Below are 13113 nucleotides of genomic sequence, written 5' to 3' on the forward strand. Positions count from 1 at the left end.
GAGCAGAGGCCGGCACAGATGGACTTGGCAAGGGCAGCGCAGAGGCTTGGCGGACGGCGGTGAGCGGCGCTGGGCATCCCTGGATTCGGTCGAAGATGGGGCACCGGGATCGGGGAAAACAACTAATGAAGATGGCGGCAGTGATCGGTCAGGAGCATCACGCAAAGAGAGAGGGAAGGGAAGGAAGTGCGGCACGGGCCTGCTAGAGGTGGCTGCCGGTGGAGCTGCTGCTCACCTAGGTGACGACGATGACGGGGCTGCCGGAGGCATTGGTTGGAGTAGTGGAGGAAGGGGCTTGCTGGCGGCGTGAATCCGGGTGGTGGAGATGCAGGGAAAGTGAGGCGACATTGCAGGGGGGTCGAGGCGCTCGTCCTTCTCTTCTTGAACTGCAGCTTCCCGATGCAGCGGAAGAAGGGGCCAGCAATGGGGACTCCGGCGGAGCTCCGAGTCCATGGGTCGCGGGATCCGGCTAGAAACGGTCGACCTGGCGGAGGCCGGCCGGATCTGGAGTGAGCTGTGCCGGCTTGAGGAACCGGCGCGGGCAGGACTCAACAAGGCCATGGCGCTACGGGAGGGCTTGGCAGCAGGATCTTGAGGCTTCGGCAACGAGGTTCGAAGGGGAAATAGGGGAACTTGGCTCCGCGGAACTCTCCAGCGAAGCAGCAGCAGTAGCAAGGCCAGGCGGAAGCGGTGCTTGGCAAAGGCGGAGTCTCTCCGGCAAGGCGTGGACGTGACGGCAAGAGTCCAAGGCCATGGCGACTCGACGGCGGCGCTACAGCTTCGAGGCGTCGGAGCTCCCTGTACGAGCAGACAGAGGGAGAGAGATGTGAGGGAGGGGGAAGAAGAATGGAAGGAAGGAGAAGAGATGGGCGCGAGGCACTCATCTCCGGTACGGCGGCGCTCCAAACGGCGGCAGTGGCGCTCGTTCTGGTTGGAGGAGGAGCTCGGTTCAGCTGGGGGTCTCGTGCGCGAGAACGAGGTGGATCAGGAGGAGTGGCTGGTTGGCTCAGTGAAGATAACGAGGGAGATGGAGAGGAGATCCCGAGGGGGAACTCGGTGGAGTGGCGGCACGGAATAGGAAGGATGGGACATCTCCCTAGGATTTAGGGTTTGACTATATATATAGGTAGGGATTAGGGTAGGGCTATCTCATCCCTACGATTATAATCGGACGACCGAGAAAAATATATGTTAGGAAGTTCAATTAACAAAACGGAGATGTTTTGTAGATGTTTGGGGATGATCCGGACACAACGGTGGTGACACTCCGGGTCGGGTCTGGGACAGATTCGGACACACGCGAGGGGTTGAAGCACTGCGCAAAGAAGGGTAGGCATGGGCCTAGGTGGATTGTGGAGAGCGGGTTGGGCTGAGAGAAGAGGGGAGAGAGGGCCCGACATCTGTTTCCGGAGACCGAAAACGTCCGACGTTTGACCGGCTATACTGCCGCTATAGTTAATCGTTGGGGCATCAAACGAACTCCGAATGCGACGAAACTTGGCAGGCGGTCTACCTACAACATAACAACACCACCACTTGCCAACTTTCAACCCAATCCGAGAACATTTTCTGGCCACTTATAAAATAATATTTAGGAGGTGCCGCGGGCGCGTGCAAGTGTGGCTGGGCTCAGAACGAACAACAGAAGGAACTGGGGGAACCCGGACGAATGCAGGTTTTGAAAACATGATGATGCAATGCACATGATGACATGGTATGCAATGCATGACACGCAAGCACATGACAAGGCAACAACAACGAATAACTGGAGGACACCTGGCACATCGGTCACGGGGCGTTACAACTGTTCCCACTTGGAAGAACGAGCCATATAGTGAGTTGCTCCGGTTAGTGATGGGGGTGTGTCCAAACTTTCATCAAACATGCCAATTTTTATACCACATCATCTTGGTGGCATGAAATTACATCAAGCAAGGTTTCATGTTTTTCTGATCATTTTTCAATTTTTTGGAATTAAAATGCCATGGCACTCCATGCACGTGTCCATGCCGTGAGACCAGTATGTTTTAAAATTCCTTCTAATTTACGTCACATGGAAATTACTCGCACACAAGTACACAAATATGATTTTCCAAACCGTTATGGCTAGCCATTGCATGTAGATGTAGTTCAAATTTGAATTACGGACATTAAATGGCTATAAAATCACTTAAATGCCTTTAAAAGGGCAAATGACCCTTGAAATTTTCCAAACTTTCACATGACAGTTGTATTAGGGCACGTTAAATGTAGAAAAAAAATTGAAGGTCGTAAGAGGAACTATCTCCTATTCATCATCCAACATGCATTGTTCCCTCTCGGAACCATGAGTCATCTAGTGAGTTGCTCCGGTTAGTGAGGGGGGTGTGTCCAAATTTTCGTCAAACAGGCCAATTTTTTTACCACATCATCTTGGTGGCATGACATTACATCAAGCAAGGTTTCATGTTTTTCTGATCATTTTTTAATTTTTGGAATTAAAATGCCAAGACACTCCATGCACGTGTCCATGCCGTGAGACCAGTATGTTTGAAAATTCCTTCTAATTGACTGCACATGGAATTAACTCCCACACAAGTACACAAATATGATTTTCCAAACCATTATGGTTCGCCATTGCATGTAGATGTAGTTCAAATTCGAATTACGGACATTAAATGCCTAGAAAATCTCTTAAATCTCTTTAAAAGGTCAAATGGCCCTTGAAATTTTCCAAACTTTCACATGACAGTTGTATTAGTGCATGTTAAATGTAGAAAAAAAATTGAAGGTCGTAAGAGGAAGCTATCTCCTGTTCCTCATCCAACATGCATTGTTCCCTCTCGGAACCACGAGTCATCTAGTGAGTTGCTCCGGTTAGTGAGGGGGGTGTGTCCAAACTTTCATCAAACAGGCCAATTTTTTTTACCACATCATCTTGGTGGCATGACATTATATCAAGCAAGGTTTCATGTTTTTCTGATTATTCTTAATTTTTTTGGAATTAAAATTCCGTGGCACTCCATCCGTGTGTCCATGCCGTGAGACCAGTATGTTTGAAAATTCATTCTTGTTTACTACACATGAAATTAACTCGCACACAAGTACACAAACATGATTTTTCAAACCGTTATGGTTAGCCGTTGAATGTATATGTAGTTCAAAGTTGGATTACGGTCATTAAATGGCTAGAAACTGACTTAAATGTCTTTAAAGGGTCAAATGACCCCTAGAATTTACCAAATTTTCACATGACAGTTGTAGTAGTGCACGTTAAACGTACAAAAAATTTGAAGGCCGTAAGAGGAAGCTATCTCCTGTTCGTCATCAAAGATGCATTGTTGCCTCTCGAAACAACGAGCCTTCTAGTGAGTTCCTCTGGTTTGTGAGGGGTGCTTGTCCAAACTTTCGTCAAACATGCCAATTTTTTTACCACATTATCTTGGTGGCATGACATTACATCAAGCAAGGTTTCATGTTTTTCTGAACATTTTTTTAATTTTTTGGAATTAAAATGCCATGGCACTCCATGCATACATATGCATGTGTCCATGTCGTGAGACCAATATGCTTGAAAATTCCTTCTAATTTACTGCACATGGAATTAACTCGCACACAAGTACACAAATATGATTTTTCAAGCCGTTATGGTTAGCCATTGCATGTAGATGTAGTTCAAATTTATATTACGGTCATTAAATGGCTAGAAAATCACGTAAATGTCTTAAAAGGTCAAATGACCCCAGAAATTTTCCAAAAATTAACATGACAGTTGTATTAGTACTACATTTTCTTGTACATTTAAAACACCATCTGTTGCCACTTTACTCCAAATTCGTCTTTCATAGCTAATAAAAAATATCTACAACATCACACATGGTTGTTTTGTAGGAACCGTTTGCGATGAAAATATCTGGGTCTATTTAAGTCTTCCTCCTTAAGCTTCGCCGGCTCGTCTGCTCCAGTGCCGGCAACACCCGAATCCATGAATCCCGATCCCCATTCCCACGCCCCCATCTTGCAAAGATGATGCCATGGAAACGCTTCGTGAAGGCCCGTACGATGGCCGCATCCCCCCCCCCCCGAGCGCCGCTGCCTACACCAAGAGTGCCACCGCATCCACATTAAGCGCGTCCACTTCCGCCGAGAGGGTGTCTGCGGCAGCTGAGAGGGCAGCTGCAACAGCCAAGACGGCTACAGCTGCTGTCACGGCCAATATGCGGCTCTATCCTAAAGAGACTCAAATGTCCCACCAAGGATAGAACCGCATATTGACACGCTTTTGCATGGTGGATATCCTTACATCAAACCATTACATAAAAGATGGGGATACATACACAGCATACCAATGCCACAAGAATACATCAATACATCATACAAGAGAATAACATCCGACTATGGATGTATCACAAGCTCAAACGACATCCACCCTGCTAGCCCAGGTTGCCGACCAGGAACCTAACCCAAGATAGAGGAAGAAGCAGACGAACTCCAAAATTTGCAAACATCACTCTCACGTCATGGTCATCGCATTACCTGTACCTGCAACTGTTGGTGTAGTAATGTGTGAGCCACAAAGACACAGCAATCCCATTACCATGGGTATGAAGACTAGTAAAGCTTAATGGGTAGGAAAGGGGTAAGTGGTGAGGCTGCAGCAGCGACTAAGCAAAGTATGGTGGCCAACTTAGGAGTACAAGAGTAAGATGAGAAACTACGCAAGCGGTCGCACATGATCAATAAGTGATCCTGAACTACTTATGGTCAAACATAACCCCACTGTGTTCTCCTCTCGAGCTTCCCTGAAAAGAGACAGTCATGGTTACGCAACGCGGTTGGTGTATTTAAAAGAGTTTACTTCAAGTCTTCTACAACCGGATATCAAAAAATTCCCATCTGCCACATAACCACGGGCACGACTCTCGAAAGTTTAAACCCCGCAGGGGTGTCGCAACTTAGCCCATGACAGGCTCATGATCCATAGACAATCCTCCATCGCGGGACCCTCCAATCAGACTCGGAATCCCGGTGCACAAGACATTTCAACAATGGTAAAACAAGTCCAGCAAGACCTCCCGATGCACCGACCTAGCCTGATAGGAGCTGTGTGATCTCATTCTCAGGGTACACTGCATGAGCGAAGCATACAGGATCCAAATACCCCAAGTTTCCTAGGGGCGGTCCCACACGGTGCTCTATTCGAGACCAACACCATCAGCAGTACCCCCTGCTTTGTAGAAAATCCTCGGGTTCGTGACGCACTATGCTAATTAATTATTTGGTTCAAGTATTATTATGGAAAAGGTTAAAACAAATGTTGGGCCTTGCTGGAAGAGTTTTATTCAAAGCAAATTGTCAAGAGGGGCCCATAAACCCTCATCGTGTTAGGGACGCAAAATCAAGGAACATAACACTGGTATGACGGAAACTAGGGCGGCAAGATTGGAACAAAACACTAGGCATAAGGCCAAGCCTTCCACCCTTTACCAAGTGTATAGATGCATTAACTAAATAACATATATTGTGATATCTCATGATATCCATGTCCCAACATGGAACAACCTACAACTGCACCTGCAACTAGCAACGCTATAAGAGGGGCTCAGCAAAGCGGTAACATAGCCAAACAACAGTTTTCTAGGAAGGTTAAAAAGGTTAGAGGCTTTCATGGCAATTTGGGAGGCTTGAAAAACAAGTGGTAGGTACTGCGACATAGCGATAGCATCGAGACAACTAGCATAGCAAAGATAGTAGTGAGATCCAGGGTAACGGTCATCTTGCCTGAAATCCCACTAGGAAGAAGAACGAGTCCATGAAGAAGACAATCCCATGTAGTCGAACGAATCCTCACAATCGCAACGAAACAGGAACAATCGAGAAGGAGCACAATCAGAAAGAAGCTAAAAACATGGTAAACACACAACACATAACATGACATGATGCTCAACCAAGTATGATGCATGCCCAGATTAATGAGTCATGGAATGCAAAGTGCAACAAACAATACTACAAATTATGTGGAGCACAATATGCAACGAGTTGCATATTAACGAAACCCCACATTCAAGTTATTTAGTTTGCTCTCATTTATGTAACCAACAATATTGAATGTTGTTAAACAGGGCAAGACGTGAAACATAAGTAAACTAACTATTTAGGCAAGTTTAAATGAGGCCGGAAACACAAACAACAATTCCGAAAAGTCCCCATATGCATATTTCAAATTTGGTACTATTATGGCCTAAACCATATTTTAGAGTTGTTAAACATGCAAAGTAATGCCACCTTGTTAAACTATGCATTTTTTAAACAAGTTGCATATAAAGTTTATTAAATTCGGAGCTAAGGTTATTAAGTTATGAAATAAACCAATTTAACATGACATTTATGCAAATTATTACAAACAACAATTTTAAACATTTTTAACATGGACAAAAGCTGGATATTGTGAAAGTACATGGAAAACTGAGCAAGATGCATATATGACATGTTTCAAACCGATGCACGATTATTTAACTATGAGCAAAGCAATTAAATGGCATTTTCTGCAATTATGCAATAACTTGGAAAAATAACTAAATGCATGGGCAGAAAAAAAAACATGCACAGGTCCGAAGCATCAAGGTGCAGCGGCCCAGCAGCGAATTTGGCCTTGTGCGCGGTGTGTGCACGATTTCAAATAGGGGCACAGAAGAAAAAGAAATGGGGAACCTGGGATTCGACGACAAGACATCCTGGTGTGTGCGTTGGGCGCTGACCACTGTGTTGGTGCACTGTGTTTGTGCACGAAAAGGTCATGGCTGTAGTTGAATGAACCAAAGGCTAGGGCTTCCTATCCTGGCACATGGTGGAACTCGAAGACGGCAGCGGCGAGCCAGGCAGCGACCGTAGGGACCACCGACCAATGGCGGGGGTGCGGAAACATGCGGAGGGAGCGTGAGTGAGCAGCTGATGCTTGCGGGTGGTGGTGTGCATGCATGTACTCGTGCACGTGCAGGTGCTCATCCTGGTCATGGAGAAGACTATGACCGGGTTTGCGGGTCGAAGCACTAAGGGTGGAAGACAACGGCGGGCGTGCAGGTTTGGGTGCAGGTGCGGCGGGTGAGAGCGGAGCAGCTGCTAGAGTCACGCGCACGGGGTTGCTTGAGCACAAGCTTGAGCTCGTCTCAGGCACGACGAGGTGGCTGCTGAGTGCATGGGCGCGTGCAAGCGGAGCATGAGCGAGGAGGCTGGGGATCGGCGCCGGGGGTATGGACAAAGGAGGGGAGTACACTGCAAGATGCGCGCGTGCATGCGGGGCTTCTGCGGGTGTTGTTGGCATGCGTGTGCTCGGGCATGAGCAGCAGCTCGACTCGGTGTGGTAAGGTACGGCGAGCAAGAAGCTGGGCAGGCCCTGCTGCTTGCGCATGAGCTACCAAGGAGGTGATGCGTGTGTGGGTGTTGCACGGGTGGCGTGGTGCAGACGGAAGTGGTGTGCAGCCAGGTGTACGAGCTCGAGCGCGAGGTCACCACCTTGGCGGCCGAACCGGAGACGCACAGAACGATGGCTATGCAGGCAATCAAGAACAGATAGGGAGATGGGGATGATCGGAGCTTCACCGTGTGGGAGTTTCTGGAGTCCTACGAGGTCGACGATGATCAGATACGGTGGGGGGATGCACTGATCTTGGCGGTGGTGCTCAGTTCCATGAAGCAGAGGATGCAGGGGAAGAAGAGGTCATCGGGGAGGTCGATCCGGGGCTCTTGGACACGTGCGTGGATGAAGGAGACAAAGGAGAGGCCGGCGATTCTCTCCCCGTGGTAGCTACGCAGATGACGGAGGTGTTTGTGCTGGGGATGAGCTTGAGCTCTCCTCAGCCATGGTGATGGCTATGTGTCGGCGTTCTGGGAACGGGGGTACCCAGACTTGCCTGCCTGCGGCCCAGGGCGTGGCTCCACCAGCGGCCTGGTACGGCCCATCTTCATCAACCAACACTCAAGACCCTCGCGAGGGGCCAAGCCTCATGAGGCGAATGACACAAGACCCCCTCAGGGGCAGCCTCACTAGGCTGGCTCGCGAGGAGCAGAGAGATCAAGGCGAGGGGCACCTCGTGAGGTTTCCATGACATGAGCCATGATGATCAATGCCAGGCGGGCACTAGCGGGCGCAGAGTGCCAGTTTCCTCTTTGGTGCTAAAGAGGAAGGCGCAGGCAAGGAGTCCCGAGGCGTCAGGCAAAGCTTTCCATATCAGTGCTACGAGACCAAGACTAGCAGGATGGCAATACGGAGGTCATCATGGAGCACATGACGGCGTCACTGCCAGAGCTTTTGGCAGGCAAAGACCACATTTTGTCAGGATAACTTGTACTCGTTGTCCCCCTTCAAACTGGCCGTTGTGGGATCCCTTCCCGCCTAATATTTGGGAAGAGGACCTGGGCCTCTATAAATAGGGCTAGCCACCACCATAGTCAGGGAGAGGCTCATCTGGAGACAGATCATTGAGATCATCCCCAACCACACAAGCTCATCGAGCTCAAGAACACCTCTCCTCAGGAGGTTGTTCTTCCCTTGTATTTGTTCACCCCCAGCCTACAAGGCATTCCACCACACCACACTGGAGTAGGGCAAGGGAGTCCTAGATTATGGGGTCTCCGGACAGCCGGACTATATCCTTTGGCCAGACTGTTGGGCTATGAAGATTCAAGATTGAAGTCTTCGTCCCATGTCCAGATGGGACTCTCCTTGGCGTGGAAGGCAAGCTTGGTAATACAGATATGTAGAGCTCCTCCCTTGTAACTAACTTTGTGTAACCCTAGCCCCCTCCGGTGTCTATATAAACCGGAGGGTTTAGTCCGTAGGACAACATACAATCATACCATAGGCTAGTTTCTAGGGTTTAGCCTCTACGATCTCGTGGTAGATCAACTCTTGTAATACTGATATCATCAAGATCAATCCAGCAGGACGTAGGGTATTACCTTCATCGAGAGGGCCCGAACCTGGGTAAAAATCGTGTCCCCTGCCTCCTGTTACCATCCGCCTTAGACGCATAGTTCGGGACCCCCTACCCGAGATCCGCCGGTTTTAACACTGACATTCGTGCTTTCATTGAGTTCCACTGTGCCGTCACCGTAAGGCTTGATGTCTCCTTCGATCATCGGTAACCATGCAGTCATGGGCGAGGTTTTCCTCCCCGGATAGATCTTCGTATTCGGCGGCTTCGCACTGCGGGCCAACTGGCTTGGCCATCTGGAGCAGATCGGGAGCTATGCCCCTGGCCATCAGGTCAGGTTTGGAAATTTAAACTACACCGCCGACATCCGCGGAGACTTGATCTTCGACGGATTCGAGCCCATGTTAGGTGCGCCGCACGATCACGACGGGCATGATTTAGCTCTGCCATCGGATAGTGTTTGGGAGATCACACCTGCAACTACTCCGGCCTTCAATCCGGAGCAAAATTGCGCCATCCGGGGATGGGTGGATAGACCCCGCCATGGAGGCCGCACTCTCAGTGGCAATATAACCCGATACTGACTACACCCCTTATGAGAGCCATGTTGCCAAACCACTGGATTCGTCTCCGGCCACGGACTCCGAGCCGCCTGCGTCCATGCCTATCGAATCCGATTGAGCGCCGATCATGGAGTTCACCTCCGCGGATATCTTTCAGCACTCGCCTTTTGGCGATGTGCTAAATTCATTAAGGTCTCTCTCCTTGACAGGAGAACCTTGGCCGAACTATGTCCGGCTAGAATGGGATGCGGATAACGAAGAAATTCGCTCCCCACCCACCACCCACTTAGTAGCCACTGTCGACGATTTAACCGACATGCTCGACTTCGACTCCGAAGACATCGACGGTGTGGACGACAATGTAGGAGATGAATAGGAACCACTGCCCACAGGGCGCTAGACCGCCACCTCATCATATGATATATACATGGTGGACACCCCCAAAGAAGGCAATGGCAACGAGACAACAGAGGATGACCCCTCGAAGAAGCAACCCAAGCGCCGACGTCAGCGACGCCGCTCTAAGTCCCGCCATAGCAAAAGTAGTGATACTGGCACAAGAGACAATAACACTCCGGATAAGTGCCGGAGACGACAATAATCCCCTGTAGCACGATTTAGAGCGGGAGGGTGAACAAGCTAGCCCTCCAAAGCAGGTAGTAGATGGAGAATCGGAGGAGGACAATTACATGCCTCTCTCCGAAGACGAGGTTTGCCTCGGCAACGAAGAATTTATCGTGCCTGAGGATCCCGTCGAGCAGGAGCACTTCAAGCGCCGGCTTATGGCCACAGCAAATAGCTTGAAGAAAAAGCAACAACAGCTTCAAGCTGATCAAGATCTGCTAGCAGACAGATGGACCGAAGTCCTTGCGGCCGAGGAATACGAACTCGATCGCCCCTCCAAGAGTTACCCAAAGCGCAGGTTGCAACCCCACCTCTTGGAGGAAGCATTGAAACCTACATCACCAGTGTACGATGCAGCTGACCGACCACCTCGTGGCCAAGCCAGAGAGGCATTTCAGCCTACACCCCGCCGCCACTCAAACAAAAACACCAAGGCCCGGGGCAACACACAGGACCTGCGAGACGTATTGGACAGCAGGGCAAAACATGCAAGGTCGATATACGGGTCACGGGGGCACGCACCAATGCGGGACGATGACCGCCGCACCGGATACACTAAAAGTAAATCCGGCCGGGCCGAATACAGCAGACAAGACTCATATGAACTGCGTCGTGATATAGCCCGGCACAGAGGCGCCGCACACCCCCTATGCTTCACTGATGAAGTTATGGACCAGGAATTCCCGGAGGGTTTTAAACCCGTAAATATCGATTCGTATGATGGTACAACAGATCCAGCTGTATGGATTGAGGATTTCCTCCTCCATATCCACATGGCTCGCAGTGATGATCTTCATGCCATCAAGTACCTCCCACTAAAACTCAAAGGACCAGCTCGGCATTGGCTAAATAGCGTGCCAGCATACTCCGTCGGCAGTTGGGAGGACTTGGAAGATGCATTCCTTGACAACTTCCAGGGCACTTATGTGCGACCACTGGATGCTGATGACTTGAGCCATATAACTCAGCAGCCAGGGGAATCGGCCAGCCAATTCCAGACACGGCTCCTAACCAAGAAAAACCAAATTGTCGACTATCCGGATGCAGAGGCCTTAGCGGCATTCAAGCATAACATCCGTGATGAGTGGCTCGCCCGGCACCTCGGCCAGGAGAAGCCGAAATCTATGGAAGCCCTCACGACACTCATGACCCGCTTTTGCATGGGCGAGGATAGCTGGCTGGCTCGTAGCAACAACACATCAATGAATCCGGGCACTTCAAATACCAAAGACGCCAACGGCAGACCACGCCGTAACAGACAAAAGCGCCGCAACAACGGCGATAACGTCAATGATACGGCAGTCAGTGCCGGATTCAGAGGCTCTAGATCCGGTCAGCGAAAAAAGCCATTCAAAAGAAGTACTCCGGGCCCATCCAGTTTGGATCGCATACTCGATCGCTCGTGTCAAATACACGGCACCCCTGATAAGCCAGCCAATCACACTAACAGAGAATGTTGGGTGTTCAAGCAGGCCGACAAGTTGAATGCCAAAAATAAGGACAAGGGGCTGCATAGTGATGACGAGGAGGAGCCCCAGCCGCCGAACACGGGAGGACAGAAGAGGTTCCCGCCACAAGTGAAGACGGTGAACATGATATACGCAACCCACATTCACAAGAGGGAACGAAAGCGTGCACTAAGGGACGTCTATGCGATGGAGCCCGTCGTCCCAAAGTTCAACCCATGGTCTGCTTGTCCGATCACCTTCGATCGCAGGGACCACCCCACTAGTATCCGTCATGGCAGATCCACCGCACTGGTCCTAGACCCCATCATCAACGGATTTCACCTCACTCGAGTCCTTATGGACGGCGGCAGCAGCCTGAACCTGCTCTATCATGATACAATGAGCAAAATGGGTATAGATCCCTCGAGGATCAAACCCACCAAAACCACCTTTAAGGGCATCATCCTAGGTGTAGAGGCCCATTGCACGGGCTCAATCACACTAGAAGTGGTCTTTGGATCTCCGGACAACTTCCGAAGCGAGGAGTTAATCTTCGATATCGTCCCGTTCCGCAGTGGCTATCACGCACTGCTCGGGCGAACCGCATTTGCAAAATTCAATGCAGTACCACATTACGCATACCTCAAGCTCAAGGTGCCAGGACCTAGGGGGGCCATAAAAATCAATGGAAACACAGAACGCTCGCTACGCACGGAAGAGAACACTGCGGCCCTTGCAGCAGAAGCACAAAAGCAGCGTTTTAAGGCAAACCACCAATTCAGCGATACAGCCCCCTGACACCGTCAAGCGAGTCCGGAGTAAACTGCAACAGGATCGCCTGGCACGTTCAGAGCTCGCCTAGAAATTCGGCCCCCGTCCCAGTCCCAGTCAAGCGACAAAATCCATGCCACGCGTACATAATTATGCACTGAAAATACCATGGGAATAGGTGGGGGCACGACCAGGGCACGCCCCGCAATGCGGCTTAACTGCCCTAGGGCTGCATACCTTTATCATTTTTTCTCTTTCAGGACCTTACTCTCTAGAAGCCCCTTCCGGCAGTATGATTGCCGGACACATTACGGGAAGGAACAACTGAGGCAAGAAGCTAAGACGTACAAGGGAACCCCCAGGTGGTCTCTAATAGCAATCGATATACCCACTTTTTACTATCCATACGCAGCTTGCCTTGAATAGAAAATGTCAAATAGTCCTATTTTTTGCTTATTGCACTACTTGTTTCAGTACGCTTCGATGTATTATTTAAATAACAATGCATAGCATTAGTCTGTTATTGCATTATCCATCCTTTTTTTACTTATATGTTCATTTACAACAACTTGCACCATACATTCTAGTACGGTCAGTACGCCAGGGGCTTTTGTTTACCCCATAATACGGCGTGAGAAATCCTAACACTTTCGACAGTGCGGCACCCCAAACTTATAGCATTATATGCATCAGCTCCGAATCATGTCTTGGGTCAATAGTTGGGTTTGCCCGGCTCCCATGTTTTGGTACCTTACGTTCCGCTATATCAGCTAAGGTAGCGCTGGGAGAACTACT

At 49.7% G+C, this 13113-nt stretch overlaps 1 pseudogene; it reads right to left on the minus strand.

Annotated features, from left to right (window-relative positions):
• Positions 1 to 231: 231 nt before the first annotated feature.
• LOC147979634 (uncharacterized) lies at positions 232 to 884 on the minus strand (annotated as a pseudogene).
• Between the last annotated feature and the right edge of the window lie 12229 nt (positions 885 to 13113).

This window comes from Triticum urartu, chromosome 3A, assembly GCF_056163025.1.
Source record: "Triticum urartu cultivar PI428250 chromosome 3A, HENAU_Tu73, whole genome shotgun sequence".
In the NCBI taxonomy this organism is placed as follows: domain Eukaryota; kingdom Viridiplantae; phylum Streptophyta; class Magnoliopsida; order Poales; family Poaceae; genus Triticum; species Triticum urartu.